This window comes from Melozone crissalis, unplaced genomic scaffold (genome assembly GCF_028551555.1).
Source record: "Melozone crissalis strain CALT ecotype California unplaced genomic scaffold, PUWL_Pcris_2 ptg000066l_1, whole genome shotgun sequence".
NCBI classification, from domain to species: Eukaryota; Metazoa; Chordata; class Aves; order Passeriformes; family Passerellidae; genus Melozone; species Melozone crissalis.
Genome location: NW_026535844.1, coordinates 6,264,549 through 6,286,033, shown reverse-complemented (window position 1 = coordinate 6,286,033; position 21,485 = coordinate 6,264,549). Strand labels below are relative to the sequence as shown.

At 53.1% G+C, this 21,485-nt stretch overlaps 1 pseudogene; it reads right to left on the bottom strand.

Moving 5' to 3' along the window:
* LOC128945566 (zinc finger protein 208-like) overlaps positions 1-21,198 on the bottom strand; it is a 200,177-nt pseudogene extending 178,979 nt beyond the window's left edge.
* Positions 21,199-21,485: the final 287 nt, after the last annotated feature.

Here is a 21,485-nt window from a genome sequence, read left to right as displayed (position 1 = left end):
ATTTCTCTCCCTTAACAATGTCCAGGGCCAGCTGAACAGCTTTGAGTTCTGTAAGTTGACTTGATCCACCTTCTCCTTCAGCAGCCTCTGCAACCTGTCGTGTGGGGCTCCATACAGCTGCTTTCCACTTCTGGTTCATCCCTGCGATGTGACAGGAACCGTTAGTGAAAAGAGCGTAGCGCGTTTCCTCTGGGGGCAGTTGGTTATAGGGAGGAGCCTTTTCAGCACATGTCACTGGTTCTTGTTGCTCTTCATTAGTAAGACCAAAGTTCTCACCTTGCAGCCAGTTTGTAATTATCTCCAAAATCCCAGGGCAATTCAGGTTTCCAGTATGGGCGCACTGTGGGATAAGAGCAATCCATTTACTCCATGTAGCGTCAGTGGTGTGGTGGGGGGTGGGAACCTTTCCTTTGAACATCCACTCCAGCACCGGTAGTTGGGGTGCCAGGAGGAGTTGTGCTTCCGTGCCAATCACCTCTGAGGCAGCCTGGACTCCTTCATAGGCAGCCAAGATTTCCTTCTCGGTGGGAGTGTAGTTGGCTTCTCACCCTCTGTAGCTTCGACTCCAAAATCCCAGTGGTCGGCCTCGAGTCTCCCCAGGCACCTTCTGCCAAAGGCTCCAGGACAAGCCATGGTTCCCGGCTGCAGAGTAGAGCACGTTCTTCACCTCTGCTCCTGTCCTGACAGGGCCGAGGGCAACTGCATGAGCAATCTCCTGCTTGATCTGGGCAAAGGCTTGTTGCTGCTCAGGGCCCCAGTGGAAAGTGTTCTTCTTACGGGTGACCAGGTAGAGAGGGCTCACGATCTGACTGTACTCAGGAATGTGCATTCTCCAAAAGCCTGTGGCACCTAGGAAAGCTTGTGTTTCTTTCTTATTGGTGGGTGGAGACATCGCTGTGATCTTGTTGATTACGTCTGTAGGAATCTGATGCCGTCCATTAATAAGGCCTCCGATCAGCCTTATCATGAAGCAGAGCCTTGGTGCTCAGGATCTCAGTCCCTGAGGAGGGACCGGGTGCCCGAAGCCAGCTCAGGCCAATGCCGCGGGGCTGCCTTTCTAGCAAGCCTGGTGATATTCAGCTCTATAGTGATTAGCAGCTCTTAGGACCTCAGCTCTTTGCTTGCTAGGTAGTGGAGCCCCGGGCTTGAGGCAGCAGCAGACGGAGAGAGGAGAAGGAGAAGGCAGAAGCTGTTCCACAGAGAAGGCTTTATCTGGGGGTCCGCAAAGGGTCTCAGCTCTTCTTCTTCTGAGCTAGTAGGGTACAGCATGCTACTTTTATAGGCTTGGCAAGTATCCAAACTTGACCAATGGCAAGGGATTAGGGGGACCATAAAATGACCGATAGGTAAAGGCTACCATGGCATTGCCTTACATGGTTATAGAGACAGTTTATAGGGCAGATGTCCATGGAGTCAGGAAGCTTCCTTGCTGCTGTGTCAGCATTCCTTTTGTTAAATTCTCCGTGGTGCTTTTGCTAAATGAATGGGGTTTACTACAGTCCATCTTGCCACTTCACTGCCAGGAACTGAATCTCACGAGCTGGTCCCTTTACCTTGACTTTTTAATGGCAAAACCAGCTCCCAGGAGGATTTGGATGATTTCCTTCCCTTTCTCAAACACTTCCGCAGCTGTGTTCCCCCACACAATGATGTCATCAATATACCACAGATATTCGGGAGCCTCACCCCTTTCAAGTGCAGCCTGGATCAGTCCCTGGCAGATGATGGGGCTGTGCTTCCACCCCTGGGGCAGTCGGTTCCAGGTGTACTGCACTCCCCTCCATGTGAAAGCAAACTGAGGCCTGCATTCTGCTGCCAGAGGAATGGAGAAAAATGCATTGGCAATGTCTATAGTGGCAAAGCACTTTGCTGCCTTGGACTCCAGCTCGTACTGGAGCTCTAATATGTCTGGCAAGGCAGCGCTCAGTGGTGGAGTCACTTCATTCAATGCACGGTAGTCCACAGTCAATCTCCATTCTCCTTCAGATTTACGCACAGGCCAAATGGGGCTGTTGAAGGGTGAGTGGGTCTTGCTGACCACCCCTTGGCTCTCCAGCTCTCGGATCATCTTATCGATGGGGATCACAGCATCTCGAGTGGTTCTATACTGCCGTCGATGCACTATGGAAGTGGCAATTGGCACTCGTTGCTCTTCTTTCGTCAGGCATCCTACTGCAGATGGATTCTCAGACAACCCAGGCAAGGTGTTCAATTGCTGGATGTCCTCTGTCTCTACAGCAGCTATTCCAAATGCCCATCTGAGTCCTTTTGAGTCTTTGAAGTACCCACTTCGAAGGTAGTCTATGCCCAAAATACATGGGGCCTCTGGGCCAGTCACAATAGGATGCTTCTTCCACTCATTTCCCGTTAGGCTCACATCAGCTTCCACCAAAGTGAAATCCTGGGATCCCCCTGTCACACCAGCAATAGAAACAGACTCTGTCCCCACATGTCTTGATGGGATTAATGTGCATTGCGCACCAGTATCGACCAAAGCTTTGTACTCTTGTGGTTCCGATGTGCCAGGCCAACGAATCCACACAGAGCCAAAAACACGATTTTCCCTTGCCTCTACCTGGCTAGAGGCAGGGCCCCTCTAAGCCTGGTTATCCTTCTTTGCCTGGGCATATGTTTTGGATGTTCCTTCAATGGGATCAGACATGTCATCATCATCATACCTGGCCATTCGGCTACGGGCAACTGGAGCTGCTTTCCTCCTGGTGGCTTCCTTCAGTTCACGCACCTGTCGTGCCAGAACAGCAGTAGGTTTCCTATCCCACCTTCTCATGTTTTCCCCACAATCACGCAGGTAAAACCACAGCTCAGCTCGTGGGATGTATCTTCTCTCACCATCTGGGAAACGTCTGCCTTGGATACCAGAACCTCGGATCTGTACAGCAGAAGTTTGGAGAAGGAGAAGGTCTTCTTTAATCTCCTCTCTAAGCTTCTTATGGTTCTCCTCTATCTTATCCTCTAAGTTCTGCAGACGTGTTTCTACCGCTGCGATTCTGGCATGTGTCAGGCCATGTACAGCATCTGCATATGCTCGGAGCTTCCTTGCCATGTCAAGCACAGTCTCACCCCTCTCATCCCTCTTCATGATGGCTAAGGCAGAAGCATATTCATGCGGCCCAAGTCGTACGAGTTTTCGCCACATCACAGACGTGCATGGTACTAAGTCTGGGTTCCTAGTTGTTACATCATCTGAGAAGATAATCTCTGCCACTGCCATTTCTCTCAGGCGTTGAATCCCTTGTTCTATGGTTTTCCACTGGGTTTGCTGCATATAGAGATCATCTGCGCACAGGTATTTTGTGCTACACTTCTTAGGACCCAGAGGCTGTGAGAGTTAGCCCCCCTCATCATTCCTTGGTCTATGACAGGATCCTGTGACAGGGATCCCAAATGCCTGGCTTCAGTGCCGTCCAGAATTGTAGCCTCGCCTGCAGCATCACAGAGACAGAGCAGCCAACTAATTATGGATTCATCAGACCTTCAAGTGTCCTTCCTTAGGCCACGAAGGTCCTTCAGGGAATAAGACTCAATATTTGCATCTGATCTTGCACCTGCTGCTTTGACTCTTGATTTTATGTCAGGAGGCATTGAGGTTCCTTCTCCTTCATCATCATCATCATCATCATCATCATCATCATCCACTGGTTGATTGGTCTTGTCCGTACATTTCCCACTTCTAGTGCTGGTAGCAACAGCCATTGGTTGAGGCTTATTTTCTGGTTTAGCTGCTGGCTTAGGCTCACTATCTGGTTTAGCTGCTGGCTTTGAGCCTGGGCTGTTGGCTGCAGCCTGAGTCACCGGGATAGCTGCTGATTTATCTCCCTGCCCCCCTGCCTCTGTCTGCTGCCCGACAGGATCTAGCAGTGAGCGATGAGCACAAGCCAGGGCCCAGCTCACTGCAATGACCTTCCTCTCCTTAGGCTCATCCTGGTACTTCTCTTTCAGATATTTCCCCACCTCATCTGGGTTCTGAATTTGTTCATGGGGAAAATCCCAGACTATAGGGTCAGAGAATTCCTTCAGGATTTGGCCCATATCCTCCCATTTCCCACACCACTTAGGATTTTCCACACTGGGGTCAACTCCTGCGTCAGGGGTCTCATCAGCCCGTCTAGAAATCTCAGCCCTCATCCTAGAGAAGCAGCAGGCTGTATAGAGGAAGGTTACCAGATGGAATACCAGGAAGATGGTCTCTTTAACATTCAGGGGAAACTGAACATCCTTCAATAGTGATGCAACAGATTCATAGGAGAAGAAGGAAAGCAAAGGCTGAAAAGCCTCATCCGCTGCTGCTCCTCCTCTAACAAACTGGATGCATAACCACAGCCATGAACCATTCATACCTGGAGCAGACCCCAGCATGTTTATAAACTTTTTACACATCATTACCACCAAGCCCAGCAGGATAGCTACTCTGGTCACTGCCCCTCGGCTATAAAAACTACATATTAGGGACAATACTAGAGCTATTTCTGGGTAAGAAAATAAACCTAGGGACCATAGAGGTATTAAAATCTCAAAAAACCTTAGGGACCAGAAATGCATGCAAGCCTTCACCCCAACAGACATTATGAATTCAAAAAGCATGGCTATTAGCTGCTTTATACAAACACAGAGTAATGGCAACCAAAATGCACTCAAAACAGGGTTTTTCCACTCTCTCTCGAGCCCCACATATTGGGTGCCAAATTTTGTCCTGGTTTAGGGTAAATTTGGTAGAGAATCTCCAAAGGGGGCCCCTCCAGAAAGCAAACCCACATGGCCCCTCCCCCCAACCGGTTTGGGAAGGATTCCTCAGAGAGAAGTAGAAAGAACCTGTTTATTTAACAGGCACAGCACCCCCAGCACACAGAATGAACAATACCGGATGACACCGCTCTGAAAAAGGTGACAAATTCAGAAAGTCTCTCTCGGGGGTGGTCGCTCTGTTCTCAGTCCCTCCGGCACTGGGGCAGCTGCTGCAGCCACAAGGTGCAAACTCTCGGTGTTCCCAGGTCCCAGTCCGGAGCAGGTTCGAGATGGTCGAAAAAGAGGAGAGGAAAAACAGTCCAGGAAGGAATTTGGACAGTTTAGCTAAACTAGTTAATGAGCAGGAGCAAAAGCAAGCAGAAGCGAGAGCAGAGAGAGAGAGAGCGAAGCAAAAAGCAAAAGCAGCAAAATCAAGACCCGCAGTCTCTCTGTGTCCCGCCAGGCTGATAAGAATACCCAAACAAAACTTTCAGTCTTCAGAGCCATCTTAAAGGCACAGAACATGATATCCAGCATTAAGAGAACACAGGAATGGGGACACAAGCATCATAACGTCACCCTAGGACACCTTTGAAATCTGGTGCAGGAGCAGTTGGACCAGGGTAATCTGGAGACTTCTACCAGTCCCTGGAACACTCCTGTCTTCTGCATCAAGAAAAAATACGGGAAATGGAAGTTGTTACAAGGCCTCCGAAAGGTCAATGCCATGATGGAAAGCATGGGAACATTGCAGGTGGGCATGCCGTCGCCTACCATGCTTCCCGCAAACTGGCCAGTCCTCATCGTGGATCTGAAGGATTGTTTTTTGCAATTCCTTTGCATCCTGATGACAGACCAAAATTTGCCTTCTCGGTGCCAGCAATTAACAATGCTGAGCCCACACAGCAATATCAATGGAAAGTTTTGCGCCAAGGAATGCAAAATTCTCCGGCCATATGCCAATGGTATGTGGCCTGTGACTTGTCTGGAGTTCACAAGCAGTTTTCTGATGCACGTCTGTATCATTATATGGACGACATTTTAGTGTCTGCATCCAGGACGAGCTGCTGAGGATTAAGCCTCAGTTGCTCAATGCTTTGTATTCTCATGGGCTGCAGGTGGCTCCAGAAAAGGTTCAACAACAACCTCCTTGGAAGTATTTGGGGGTCAAAATTCTGGAATAGACAATCCGACACCAGGAGGTGCAATTTGTACATTTGGTGAAGACACTGAATGATGCCCAGAAATTGGTAGGTGTCATCAGTTGGTTACGTCCGTACTTGGGACTGACCAACACACAACTGTCTCCTCTGTATGATTTGTGGAAAGGAGACAATGGTCCTGCTTATGCATCACAGAAGATGTGGCAGTTCCTGCAGTTGTGGGGTGTGTCACACAGGTTTGGTATCCCTCATGCTCTGACTGGTCAGGCTACTGTAGAAGATGCTTGTGGTACACTGAAGTGGGTTCTTCAGAAACAAAAATGGTGAATGTAGGGTAAAACCCCACACAGTCAGTTGGCAAAAGCTTTGTACACCATCAATCATCTTACTGTGCCACAGAACTCAAAAAATCCTGTCATTTTGAATCATCACCTTTCGTTGCAAGCTCTGGACGAGACACGTCAGCCTCAAGCGAAGGTTCAGATGCGGAATTTAGTCACCAAACAGTGGGAAGGTCTCTATGACCTTATCACTTCGGGGCGTGGGTATGCTTGTGTATCCACAGATACTGGGGTACCCTGGGTACCTTTGAAGTGTGTTCGTCCTGACCTGCGACTGCAGAGACAGAATCCAGCACACGGGCAAAATGGAAACCGTGACCAAACTGAAAGTCATCAAGTGGATGAATCGTTGAGTGATGACTCAGATACAGATGGTGTGAGTGATCACTCCGATGATTCCTCCATGAGTGTACACTGAATGTTGTTCATTTTTCCTTTTAACATTGTTCATATTTCTTTCTTTTTTTTTTTTTTTAATGGAAAAAGGGTGAGATGTCGCCCTGTTCTTTGAAGGTTCTTCTAAGCCTTCTGATGTTTACATTTTTGTAATGGAGTTTCTTACGCACTTTTCATGTAAATAATGATTGTTTTGCAGTCCTTTCTGGAGGAGGAGAGAATTGATGGACTGTTGGTTTGACCAGTGTGGTTGGAGAGGTGGCAATTTCATCCTCCAATCCGTGGATGCTTTTGGAATTTTATAAATATCGAGGTCCAGAAAAAAATGTGTCTTTTTTGCCTTGGACATCTGAGGGTGTGAGTGTCGTTCATTTTGTGTCGTATTGCAACACCCTACCTCTCTAAGCAGCTGGATGCAGCAGCTAAGGGGTGGCCAGGATGCCCCAGAGCTGTTGTGGCAGTGGCAGTGAACATCCAGGAAGCACACAAGTTCACCCTGGGCCAGAAGATGACTGTGCTGGTGTCCCACACAGTGTCTGCAGTGCTGGAAGTAAAGGAGGGACATTGGCTCTCCCCACAGAGATTCCTGAAATACCAATCCATAATGGGGGAACAGGATGATGTAGAAATTGCGGTAACTAACATTGGGAACTCAGCTTCTTTGCTCAGTGCTTGTATGGGAGAAATGGTGTGTGACAGCGGTCACAAGGGTTGCAGGATGAAGAGAGAGGCGAGAATGTTGACCTCATGTTCAGAAGGCTTGATTTATTATTTTATGATATATATTACATCATGATTATACTAAAAAGAATAGAAAGAGAGTTCTCAGAAGGCTAGCTAAGCTAAGAATAGAAAAGCAATGAATAACAAAGGAGCTGTGTCCCGGCAGAAGGCAAAAACAGCTCTGCCGTGAGTGGTCAGTAAATCCAAACATCCACCAGAGACCAATCACGGATCCACCTGTTGCATTCCACAGCAGCAGATAACCATTGTTTACATTTGTTGCTGAAACTTCTCAGCTTCAGCAGGAAAAATCGTAACTAAAGGATTTTAATGAAAAGATGTCTGTGACATGTCAGCTTTTTAATTTAGTTTATTAAAAAGAAAAAGTGTTTGTAATTTTCTCTGCTGTGCAGAGAAAATTATTGTGGTTATCTGTTGCCAATCAAAACTTCACTCAAGTGCTGGTGTGGAATGAACAGGGAATTTCTTCACCTGTAGAACATACAATTCTATCAAATCACCAAAACGATTTTACAATATAAGAAAATGCAAAACCAATGCAAAGAAAGTTCAAGCCCAAACAGCTGAGTTTCAGGAAAAAGTCCATGGACTGAAGATGTTGCTCTTTGCCATCTCTGAAAGTCCCTTTTGGTCCTGAAACAGGCTTGCTGCAGAAAAGTCCATCAATAGTTATCAAAAGCCATTGACAGTCATCAAACAATTTCAAACAATTTGAGACAACTTCTGGAATGTCCTGCCACAGCCCTTTATTGAATAACTTTGGGCTGAAGCTAATTTTTGGCCCTTCAATGCTTCAGAGCTGCTGCCAGCTATTTCCACTTTTTTTTTTTTTTTTTTTTTTTTTTTTGGTGATCAAAAAGAGCAGCAGCAGCAGAGCAGCCAAAGAAAGTCCCTGGGGGGCCCTGGCCCATGTGGAGGGATCAGGAACCCCAGATCTGGCCCACAGAAAGGCGGGCCAGGACCGATAGGGAGAAGCAAAACCACCAAACCCATCAGGAGGCCGGGAGGTGGCCCTGGCCCAGGGACCCGAGCCCGACAGCCCAGGCCCAACATGGCAGGCGGGCTCTGCCTTCCCACAGCCTGGCCCCACACTGCCAATGGAATGGTGACCAAACGCTTCTTTTCCCCAAAATCACCAAGGCATGCCAGCAGCAGGGAAATAGAAGAAGCCCCAAGAACCCTCATCTCGTGTCTAGGAATGTTTTTTCTCCACAGCAAACAAGCCATGATCGCTTCCCGCTGTGCCCTCTGCAATGCAAATGCAACGGGTGTGTCTCCCATCTGCCTCACGGCACCACCCCCTCTGGGCTGGGGACCAAAGGCAGAACTCTCGGCACCCACCTGCCCCTCGCCGCTGGGGCGCGAGAGGGGCAGCAGAGAGATTCGCACCCCCCAAGGGAAAGCAACTGACCAAACACCCCCAACTTGCCAAGAACGCTGATTTTGAACGCAGGCAGACGGGCTGCACCCACAGCCAGCTGTCGGGCCATGCCTCCTCCACGGAAAGGGAGGCCGGCGCCCTCTTCCCCTGTCCCAGCTTCCCCCGCAGGGGCAGGCCCGGGACAGCCCGAAAAACTCGGGGGGGAAGCCACGCTGGGTGCAGGAGCAGCTGCGGGCTGCTCCGAGGGTCCCGTGGGTTCGGCGCCGTCTTCAGCATCATCCTGAACAGGCACTGGCTCAGTTTGAGGCGGCGGGGCCGGAGAGGGCGCTGGTGGACGCAGCAGGACAGCCAGGGGGGGCGGTGCCGAGTCGCTGTTGTCGCCGAGGGCGTCTCCTACCAACAGCGACGCAGCCGCAGGGAGCGGTGTTTCTGAGCTCTCAGGCGCAGGCGTGGAAGCCGGTGAAGCCACGGGCAGGACCATCCCGGGAGGCGGCCGCGGGGCGGGTCCGGGAGGAGGCCCTGCAGGCCTGGCAGGCGGGACCTCGGAGACCGGTGCTGCCCCCATCTCTGAGCGGGGCAGGGCCCAGGAGGCCGGCCAGGGCGGGGCCTGCAGGGCTGTAAGGGGCGGTGCAGCCCACTCCCATGCCCCCGGAGAGAGAGAAGGGGGGGAAGGGATGGCTGCATCTGAGCATGCTCCGAAGACGCAGTAAAAAAATCTTCGGCTCCTGGGGAAACTTCCCCCCCACTGCCGGGATGCAGGGGGGCTGGGAAGCAACAGATCATCCCCCTCCACAGGATCTTCTCCCGCTGGAGTCAGAGGAAATGGGACGAGCCCGTTGCAGTTGGCAATCCAGGGAAAAACAGCTGCTCTCCGGTTCAAAACTGGAAAGAACATCCTAAATGCTGGATAAATCTGGGGGTATCCAAACCCACGGTCCAAAACGAATTGGAAAATGGAGTCCATGCACTCCCATAAGAAAGCATCAAGGGCACATAGCACATTCATAAAGAACCCAAAAACTTTGCCCATCGAAAAAACTCACAGAAATCTGTCTCCAACAGGCAAAGTCTGTCCTCTTCACCCCATTTTTGACAGAGGGCAGTAAGTTTCTCCTCTAAAGGGGAGAACCGAACCTCCTCTATGGGGGAAGCCCTCCACATCAGCAGCCACAAACTACAAAGGGCCGCATCTTCAGGAAGGGAAAAGCCAACAGTACCTTTTGAAAGAGTCCAGCATGCTCTGGCCAGCTCCATTGTGCTACTGTGCTTTCCAAACATCTTCCTGGAGGCTTTTCAGAAGGTTCTCTTTGTGGTCAGCCTTGCTGTGAACTCCAAATCAGGATCTTCAGTTCTTCAGCTCTTGGCTAGAATCCACTTCTGTGGTCACTTGTGAAGCAACCATCAATGCCACACATTCGGGGTTTACCCAGTGCAGCAATTGTTCCTCTGGGGGTCTCTCCAAGTAATTTGCTCTTCAGACGAGGGGTCACCAATTGATGGTTTTGTCCTCCTCACTCACTCGGGGTTCACCAATTCTCACAGTGGTCACAAGGGTCTTCAGGGTGTAAAGAGAGATGAAAATGTTGACCTCATGTTCAGAAGGCTTGATTTATTATTTTATGATGTATATTACGTTATTACTATACTACAAAGAATAGAAGGAAAAGTTCTCAGAAGGCTAGTTAAGCTAAGAATAGAAAAGAATGAATAACAAAGGTCTGTGTCCCGGCAGAAAGCGAGAGCAGCTCTGCCAGGAATGGTCAGTAAATCCAAACATCCACAGGAGACCAATCACAGATGCACCTGTTACATTCCACAGCAGCAGATAACCATTGTTTACACTTTGTTGCTGAGGCCACAGCTTCTCAGAAGGGAGAAAAATCCTAAAGAAAGGATTTTTATGAAAAGATGTCTGTGACACCCCACCTATCTCTCTAACCCTCAGATGCCTTGCCTACCTTTTTGCCGTGGATCTTGTCCTCTGAGAGTTCTGTCGTTGTCCTGGTGTGAGGGTTGCTGTCCTGTCCCACCGGGTGGGTTCCGCTCTGGTCTCGCTGTCAGGGTTGCTGTGTTGTGCTGCTGTTGGGGGAAAAGGCTGTGCTGTTGTTAGGGGGGCTGCTTAGGCTGCCGTGAGGGCTGGGCTGAGTGCTGGTGCACCTGTACCCTAACTTGCCTCCTAAGCTGTTCCCTGTAGCCCTGATCTCCAGTGCACTGTGCAGCCCTCAAGCCTTCTCCCTTGACCGCTCAAGCCCCCCCTCAACCCCTCAGGCTCTGTCTGTCATCCTCGAGCCCCCCTATGCCCCTCAAGGCCCCTCTCAGCTGCCCCTCAGCTCCTGTGTGTCACCCTGAATCCCTCTCCTTTGCCTCTCAGCCCCCAGCTTCTCAAGTCACCCTCCATCTGCCCCTGCCACCCTCAGCATCTCTGTGTGTCACCCACTGTCCCCTCTCCCTGCTCCTCCCTCAGCTCCCAGCCTCTGCCACCCTCAAGCCCCCACAGTACCCCTCAAGCCCCTCAGCCTCTGTCATGCCCTGAAAGGACCCTAAAAAAACCCTCTCAATTCCCTAAAAAGGCATAGTTTTCAAAGTGTCCTAAACACCCCACAAAAACAAAAAATAGCCTCAGAATACACTAAAAACACCCTACTTTTAAAAAGCCCCTAAAACACCTCTAAAAATCTCCAAAGAACCTTTTGGGACTACTTAGAGATTTTTTAAAGAGCTCTGAGAATACCCGTAAAATCTTGAAAATGCCCTGTAAGACCCTAAAAAAGCCTGTAAAATTCCCCCAAAACCCCTAGAAATACCCTAGTCTTAAAAAAAGTTCTCCATTTACCCTCATACTCTTCAAAAAGCCCTAAAACCTTTTAAGTAGTCCTTAAAAAGCCCCCAAAATATCTGCAAACACCCCTAACAATTCCAATTAGTGGTAAGACATCCCTTAAAACACCCTAAAATGTTTTTTTAAAAGCCATGAAAAAGCCCTAAAGGTTCCTAAACATTCCCAGAGAATTCCTAAAAAACTCCTGCAAAAAACCCCCCTAAAATATCCTTAAAAATCCCTGCAAAAAAACCTAATAAAACCCCTAAACGTCTGTTCAACTCTTACCTGTAACTCTGTGGCCTCCATACCTCATCTCTACCTTCCAATCGGGGTAACTGCCTGCAGCTGCTGGGAGGGCTCTGGGGCTGTCCCACCATGAGGGTGGCACCTGTGCCCTATCCCTGCCTGGTACCCCGTGTCCTTTGCACCCCAACCCTCAGGGTCAGCTGTCCAGCTGTCCAGCCCCCCCATCTTTGCCCCTCAGCAATGTCTGTGTGTGTCCCAGAGCTGTGTCCAGGATCCCACGTGCTGCTGCAGGGAGTCACTGGTGGGCAGTGAGGGAAGTGAGGGACGGGGGAGGGGCGACCTGGATTTCAGAACCCCAGCAGACGGCCGGGCACTCAGCACCACAGGCACCCGAACATCAACGCCACCATTGTTCCTTGCACACAAAACTCATCAGGCCAGGTTCCTGATGGCAGATTGCAGGAGCTACTTGGCACTGTCAAACCAACCCTGCCAGCTTTAATCTGGGAGGCATCCTGCGCAATGTGGGATTTCAGCAGCCAGCTGACCACTCCGGGACACAGGCCCCTGAACATCAATGCCAGCCCATTTCCCTGGAAAGAAAACTCACCTGGCCAGGTCCCTGATGGCAGATTGAAGGAGATACTTGGCACTGCTAAACCACCCTTCCTCCTGCAGGGCCATTCAGCTCCCTTCTCTGTCCAAGGCCCGGCTCCCCTCACCCGGCCGCATGGCTTCCCCTCCCACACCCAGCCCGCAGCCGGGCAGGGCAGCTCTGAACCTTCCACCCACCGGAACCAAGAGAGCTTCCCCTAGGAGTTCTCCGCTTTTAACCCCCTGTGTGCTCAGAGGTGAATCCATGTCCTATGGGGCCACACCAGGGGCCAATATTCAAATCTGAGCACAGATTGGTTTGACCACAGCATCCCAAAAAACTCACTTCCTTTTCAAACCAGAACAGCAGGACCAAGGGATCCGAACAGAAAATCCTGAACGAGCTCAGTAACCCAAAAAATGGGGGTTAAATGTGAAATGAGCGGCTCTGATTGGCTGGTCCAGCACAGCCCGCGTCTCCCCATCCCGACCCCCACCTGCCCAGCGCCCCAAGGTTCCCCCTCCCCAAAAAACCCCCAGCCCGGGGCTGCAGGGTCCCGGAAAGGCCTCAGCCAATGGCAGCGCAGGCAGGAGGCGGCTTAGCCAATGAGAGGTCGGGGCGTTGGATTGCCTCATCGGTTGCCGGGCAGAGCCCGTGGCCGATCGCTGCCCAGAAGCGGCGGCAGCCAATGAGAGCGCGCGGCGCTGCCGAGCCCGCCCTGCTCCGGACTGGCGCTCCCAGCGCAGCGCGGCTGCTTTGGGGCTGCTGCTCCCTGCCCGGCCCCGGCCATGGGGCGAGGGGCGGCAGCTGGGGCCCTGCTGGTGGCACTGGTGGTGCTGGGAGCCCCCCCGGCTGCGGGCGCGGAGCTCTCGGGTGAGCGGGGGGGGGCGGGAGGCGCTGGGACAAGGGGGGAGAAGGGGAAAAGGGGGCGAAGGGGGGAGGCCGGAGTGGAGGGCGAGGAGGAGGGGACCCCCAAAGGGAGAGCGGGGTGGGGGGAGGGGTGGGGAGGGAGAGGTGGGAGAGGGTGGGGAAGGGGGGAAAAGGGGACGGGATGACCCCAAACTGAGCCCGAGGAGGCCGGAGATTGGGGGATTTGTGGGGAAATGGGGCCATAAAAGTGATTTGGGAGTGGCTGCATGTCGGAGGGGAGCGGCTGTGAAAGGGGAAATGGGGGAAGGGCTGCAAAGAGGAAGCGGCAGCGCGGGCAGGAGCGTCCCGTGGCGGCCGTGGGGCACAGGGGGTGCGGAGTAGGGATCCGGGCTGGGCCCCGGAGCTCTGGGGGTGCTGCTGGGGGGTGCTGAGGGGGGCACATCCCTGAACTGTGTGCTGCACTCAAAGGGATGTTCCAGTGGATGCATAAGGCCGATTGTCTCTTCATTAACGGCACTGAGAAGGTGAGGTTGGTGGTGAGGTTCATCTACAACCGGGAGCAGTTCCTGACGTTCGACAGCGACGTTGGGCACTTTGTGGGGTTCACCCCCTTAGGGGAGAAGAATGTCAAGATGTAGAACAGCGACCCGGCTATAATGGAGTTCATGCGGGCTCACGTGGACAGGTGCCGGCACAACTACGAGATTGCTGCCCCGATCACTGTGGAGCGCCGAGGTGAGCGCGGGGCAGAGCGTGTCCCCTCGGTCCCTGCCCTCCCAATGACCCTGGAGCCTCTCAAAACCTCCCCAAGAATCGCCCCAGAGCTCTCAGCCCTCCTTGTGCCCATCCCCGGGGCCTCCTGTTCCCCCCATTCCCTCCCAGTGCCTCCCAGTGCTCCCTCCCGCGTCCATTTCAGCGACGCATTAAGCTGAGGCTTCCCAGCCAATGAGATCGCGCACCGCTGATGACTCATCTGTTCCTTGGTAGATCCCCAGCGCCGAGTGCCCCGCGCTGGACGCGGCCGCCCAGTGCCGCGCCCTTCATTCCCAGTTCCTCCCAGTGCCACCACAGCCCCTCCCAGTCCTTCCCAGTCTCATCCATGCTCCCCAAGTCAATTCCCAGTTCCTTCCAGTCGCCACCTGTCCCTCCCAGTCCATTCCGAGTCCCTCCCACTCTATTCCCAGTTCCCTTCCAGCCCATCCCAGCCTTGCCTTCTCTCTCCCAGTGCCCCCCAGCTGATCCCAGTGTGTCCCCGCTCTCTCTCTCTCTCTCTCTCTCCCAGTGTCCCCCAGCGTGTCCATCTCGCTGGTGCCCCCCTCGAGCTCCCAGCCCGGCCCCGGCCGCCTGCTCTGCTCCGTGATGGATTTCTACCCTGCTGCCATCCAGGTGAGGTGGTTCCAGGGCCAGCAGGAGCTCTCGGAGCACGTGGTGGCCACCGACGTGGTCCCCAACGGGGACTGGACCCACCAGCTGCTGGTGCTGCTGGAAACGCCGCCCCGGCGTGGGCTCAGCTACAGCTGCCAGGTGGAGGACGTCAGCCTGGAGCAGCCCCTGAGGCGGCACTGGGGTACGGGGGAGCCCCTGGGGGCACTGGCAGAGCCACTGGGCTGTGCTGGGAGCCACTGGGAGGGAGCTGGAGAGAGCCGGGCTGGAACTGGGAGAGGGGCTGGGCAAGGGCTGGGAAGGGGTTTGGGGGATGCTGGGGAGGGTGGGATGGGGTTGGGGGGGTGCTGGGTGTGACTGGGAGGGATCGCAGTGAGCCCCGAGGGGCTGGAAGGAGATCGGCAATGGCAAAGCGGGGCTCGCCATGAGCTCGGTTGTGCTGGGCACAGCCTGGGAGGGCTCTGGCTGAGTCCTGCTGGGGCTGCCAAGGGACTGCGAGAGGCTTTGGGGCTCCTGGGGCGCTGGGGGGCAACTGGGAGGAGGCTGTGGGATGCTGAGAGGGACGGGAGGGGCTTTGGTGGCTCCTGGCCAGGACAAAAAGGGATCGGGGGGAGGTTTCAGGGGGTCCTGGCTGGGCCGGGGGCCACAGGGAGGGCGCTGGGAGGGGCTCGGGGTGTCGGTGAGAGGTTTTGGGGGTGCTGAGCCCTGCGGACCCCCCAGAGATGCTGCCGGACGCCGCCCGCAGCAAGATGCTGACGGGCATCGGGGGCTTCGTCTTGGGCTTGGTCTTCCTGGCGCTGGGGCTCGGCTTCTCCCTGCGCAAGAAGGTCAGGGCGGCTGCCGGGGGTGGCGTCCCCGCCGTGGCGGAGCGTGTGCGCTCCCGCCGGGGCCCCCAGCCCGGTGTCACCCCCTTTTCTCTGCCCACAGAGCTCCTGAGCCGGCGGCGGCCGTAGCCCCTCCCCGTGGGCTCGGGCCCGGCCGGGACCCCCCGCTCCGTCCCCGCTCCGCTGATTCTGGGGGGGTCCCGTGTCCCCCCCAGCCCCGCTGGCGCTCTGCCCCCGCCCAGTGCCTGCTCCCAGTGCTCCCAGTAAAGCTTCCCAGTTGGGCCCGGGGGGCGATGGGGACGGATCTGGAAAAAGGGAGGGGGACAAAGGGTGGAGGATTGTGAGAGTTTGTCCAAATTTTCCCTCATCTGCCTACTGATCGTCATTGCGGACCAGTGAAGAGAAGACCCTCCCTGCCTTCTCTGTAGGAGAAAGTCACATGCCACAAGGCCCCGAGACCAGAACACAGTGCTAAGCCATTGTTTTCACAGGTGTTTTTTGCTGTATGCTAAGAAGGGGACACTGTGCCCTTTGTGCAACAACAGCCTTGGGAGCTGTCCCACCTCTCGGCCTGGCTGGACTTCTCCTGAGTTTCAGGTGGTCCCCCCACAGAAGACCCTCACCTGTTTTACAACCACCGTGACAGACAGACTGAGATGGAAGGAGCCTCTCCATCAAGGACTGAGACATGGAACCCCCATGTGAAAAGGCCCCTCTGCTCCTTCCAAGGACTGGGACTGAAACCCCCAGCCTGGGGCAGGTGTGTGGGGGAGGCAAGCTGGCCAAAGCGAGATGTTTGCCTGCAGGTTGTGACCGCTGGACCAAGAAGACAATGGCTCTCGGTTACTGCTGAGAGCATGGACTACCTGTTACATCTATTACTTACTGCATCTGTTTCCCCTCCCTCACAATTTCCAATAGAGTTATCATAATAAAAACCTCTGAGTTAGCGAGACTTCGAGATCTCCCGGGCGTAACAGGCGGATCCTCGACTGGACTGGACCAAAGGACTTCGTCTCTACGTTTGGTTGCTCTATCCCCTCTCTCTTTCTCTCTCTCTTTTGTCTCTCTCTTCCTCTCTCTTTTTCTCTCCCTTAATCCCTCTATTGCATTTTGCTGTGGTCATTCAATAAAGGTGCATTTGTTTCGATTATCATTGCAAACCCCCTTGTACCGTGTCGTTTCTTTTTGCACCCTGAGATCAAATCCACGAACCATCACGAAACCCATCCATGAGAACGGATCGTGACACCCCCCGAAGACCCCTCCCCAAATTCCCCCCCAAAGCCCCCCAGCACCCCAAGACCCTGCTAAAACCCCCTCAAGTTCCCCCCAGACCCTCCCCAAATCCCCCCCCAAACCTCCTCAAGACCCCTCCCCAAATTCCCCTCACGACCCCTCCAGGACCCCTCACCTGTCCCTGCGCCTCCTCAGCAGCTCCCGGAGCCCCCCCGTCCTCTCCCAGCGCCCCCCCCCCGCTCTCTCCAGCGCCTCCCGCAGGACCCGCCCGAGCCCAGGGCGGCTCCCGGGGGTCCCTGAGGGGGTCCCGGGGGGCGGGGGGGGAGGGGGCGCCCGCTCCATTCCCGGCCCCAGGGTCAGGGGGCGGCGCTTCGGGCTCGGCTCTGATTGGCTGGTACGCGCGGGGAGGGCGGGAGCTGCTGAGGGAAGACGCCTGGTGATTGGTTGGTTTCGTAGAGGGTGTGCTGATTGACAGGATGGGGTGGGGGAGGCGGGCTTTGCCGAGGGGAGGCGCGCGGTGATTGGTTGGATAAAGGCAAGGAAGGCGGGAGTTGTTGAGGGGAGACCTGCGGTGATTGGATGGTTTGGGGTGGGGCACGTCACTATTGACAGGGAAAAGTCACAGATTTTAAAGGGACATTCCCGGTTTTTTGGGGAAAAACTCTCGGATTTTTAGGGAAAAATTCCCGTGTTTTGCAGGAGAAACATTCCCGGATTTTTTGACTACACATGACCCCAAATAACCTATATAACCCCAAAACACTCAAAATAAACCCCAAAGAACCTCCAAAAAACCCTAAACAATACCAGAAAATGCCCCAAATAACCCCAAACAAATCCCAAAAAACCCCAAAAAAACAAACAAAAAAACCAAATTAAACTCAAAATCCCCCAAATGATTTCAAGTACTCCTAAAAAAACCCCATATACACCAACATTAACCCCAAGTAATTCCAAAAAAACCCAAGTAAACCCAAACAAACCCAAATACTTCCAAATAAACCCAAATATTTCCAAATAACCCCAAATAAACAGAAACCAAGTAAAAGCCAAGATAAATCCCAATTAGTCCATAAATAACTCCAGATAAACCCCAAACCAACCCTAATTAAACCCAAATAAAACCCACTTCTTCCCGTCCCCACCCCAAAACAGATCCCAACCAATCAGAACACGCGGCACTGATGACGATCCAGTTGCAGGGCACAAACTCAGAGCACTGGCCCCGCTCAGCGATTTTCAGCCAATCAGCGCCCGGCCCGACTCTGACTCATCACTTGCCAGGCACACACCAAGGCCTCTCACTGCGGTAAATACTCAGAGACCGCGCGGGGTAATTTCCAGCCAATCAGAGCGTGTCTCGCTGATGACTCATCAGATGCCAGGAGCGGATTTGGAGAGGGGGGGAAGGTGACCCTGGGGATGGGCTGGGGACCCCAAATTAATCCAAAATGGGATCACCCGAAAACAGAGCAGGAGCCCCCAAAACCAAACAACGGGGAGTGGACTAGAGGAACAATCAGAAAGGGGAGGGAGAGTGGGGAAAAGAGGGTCGGACCACAAAATTGAGCTGGGAAGGAGATGGGAACCCCAAATTGAGGTGGGAGGGGAATGAGGCCGCCAAATTAAGCTGGGAGGGGGTGGGATCCCAAAACTCAGCTGGGAGAGGGATGGGACACCCAAAATTGAGCTGGGATGGGGGTGGGACCCCAAACAGGATAAAGCCAATTTTGTTCCTAGGATATGTAAATGAGTTTAAGGACATGCAAAGAGTCTATGAATATGCAACAGGCTGATGTCATGGGAGACAAGGACCAAGGAGCAAAGGTTGTTATGGCCACCAAGACCCCCCAGTTATTTTTGGGGACATCCCTCAATTATTCTGGCTTGATTACATCAGCCTGTTGCATATTCATAGACCCTCATGCATAACCATAAACTCATTTACATATTTCATGAACTATTTTATATGGCCCATCCTTTGATTACCACTACTACTACTACTGATAATAATAATAATAATAATAGTAATAATAATAATAATAATAATAATAATAATAGTAATTTGCAATTAAGGAGCTCTCAGGAAAAGATATGGGAGTGGAAATAACAGTTCTTTATTAGGAAAAACTAAAAATACAAATGCAGTAGTACAAACAAAAAAACAACAGTGACAGAGTCAGAATCCTCCGGGAATCCAGTGAAAAAGGTTGATCCCCTGGGAATTCAGTGGAAAAGAGCTTATCCTCTGTGAATCCAGTGGGAAAAGCTTGATCCTCGAGGAATTCAGTGAAAAATGAGGCTGATCCTTTGGAATCCAGTGGGAAAAGGGCTGATCCTTTGGGAATCCATTTCTTATCCCCCAAAGACAGGGCACAGGAAGGCCCGTGGAGGTTTTATCGGGTATCCCAAGAGTGGAGTTGGGGTTTGGGTCAGGGGAAGAGTTCCTAGCAACACAAGAAGGGTGACATCAAATTCCTGCCTCTTAGCAACAGCAGCAGTCCACACAGAACGTGTCCCCAAATCCTAAGTTCCCTCTAAAACAACTGAGAAATTATGGAAATTCAGATATATTCAATCAATTTCCTTCATTTAACCCAGTTTTGGGTGTTTTTAAAGGATGAAGGTGAAGTAGAGGAAAATTAACGTGAAATTAAAAGTAGAAGCAGCCAGGTGTGTTCCCAACACGGATCACAAGGAATGTGAGTGACCAGGGCTGTGCCCAAAGTGCCTCCTCCAGTGGGGGATGGAGCTGGAGCAGTGCACGAAGCTCTGCCCGCACTCGGGGCACTCGCAGGGCTTCCCTTAGTGGTGCCTCTGTTGGTGTTTGGTCAAGTCAGAGCTCCTGGAGAAGCTCTTCCCACACTGGGGACACTCATAGGGCCTCTCCCCAGTGTGGATGTGCCGGTGTCTGAGGAGGCTGCAGTTCTGCTTGAATCCCTTCCCACACTCAGGGCATTGGAAGGGCCTCTCCTCTCTGTGAATCCGATAGTGCTGGAGGAGATCAGAGCTGGTCGGAAACCTCTTCCCACACTTGGAACACTCGTAGGGTCTCTCCCCAGTGTGGGTCCTCTGGTGGCTGATCAGGCGGGAGCTCTGGCTGAAGCACATCTCACACTGGGAACACTTGTATGGCCTTTCTCCAGTGTGGGCCCTCTGGTGCACAATCAGGCTGGAGCTCTCTGTGAAGCTCTTCCCACACTCCCCACACTCATAGGGCTTCTCCCCAGTGTGGATCCTCTGGTGCCTGATCAGGAGGCTGTTCCACCTGAAGCTCTTCCCACACTCCTCGCACGTGTGGGGCTTCTCCCCATCACGGAGCTGCTCATGGAGCACCAGCTCCAAGCTCTGGCTCCGTCTCCGGCCGCCTTCCCGGCCCAGGCTGGCTCTTTCCCCCTCAGATCCCCTCCAGCTGCATTTGCAGCCCCTCCTCGTGCGGCATCTCCGGGGCTTTTCCTCCCCGTTGGCTTCCTGCGCCGTGGAGCCGCTCAAAACGGCCTCTGCCACCAGGTTCTGCCGCGGGCATTTGTCCTCCCTGCCCTCCATGCTCAGCTCCTGCTCTGGGGGAGGAAGGACAAGGACAGGATGGGATTTGCCTCCGTGCCACAGGCAAGGGCAAGGAGATCCCCCCAGGGCTGAGCTGCAGCCGGGGCCGTGCTGGGCTGGGAGATGGAGCAGCACAGAGGGGAAAGGGGCACTGACGTCCTCCTCACCTGCCTCAGTGTCCCGGGGCATCTTCCTCTTCCTCGCAGCCTCCCAGGCCTTGCCAACGGGAAATCCTGGTTTGGGGAAAACAAGGGATGAGCGCGTTTGTAGGAGCGTCAGGGGGTAGGACGGTCGGGACAGATGGAGATGAGAGATCTCTGCAGCCAGGTCGTGGAACTTGCGGTTCATTGCAAAGGGCCTGGGTGCAGGGCCCTGCTTGGAGCTGCCAGGCACAGCTCGGAGCAGGCCCGAGAGAAGAGAGGGTTACAGAGGATGAGAGGGTAAAAGAGTGAGACAGGCAAGAGCATAAGAGAGTAACGTTCCCATTACAACACAATAAATTTTCTTCTGTGTTGAATATTCTATTTCTCACCAACCAATCTAGTACGAGATACAAATCCTACAGCATTTACATACAGCGTGTAAGAATCATTACATCACCATACTGTGTTACATTTTACACCCTAAAAACTCCTCTTTGGACCCCTTCTGCTGAGCTACTAGGGTCTGGATCTGCCTGCAAGCAGAGGGAATTGTTTCATCAAAAGGGGATTACCTTCAGTTGGGCCACACCATTGTTTTCCAGTTGTTCACTAACTGAGTATCTCAAAGCTTGCTTTCATTTCAGTCTTCCTTACACTTTCTATATTCTCAAAGTCTTTTGCCAGACAATCATATTTATAAAGTTTTCCTGTTTCATCTTCCCCAACGCACATTCAGTTTGAAGGTCACTCTGCCCGAGTCCATTTCTGCAACTCACCAGCCACCTGGGCTCCAGAAAAACCTCCCAAACACCCAGATTCAGCCCTGAAAAAGCCTCCCAGGAGTTCTCTGTCCCTGGTTCCTCCCCTCTGCTGCTCAGGCGTTCCCCCTTGTCCCACCTGCTGGGGTCACGCTTGGATTGGGGGTCCCCCTTCTCCTCGGTGCCCGCCCTGCCCAGGCTGCTGGCAGTCCCAGCAATGCCAAAAGCTCTCCCCGCTTCGCTCTCCCCATTTCGGCGATGCCGGGGCTGTTTGGGCTCCCGGGCTCCCTTC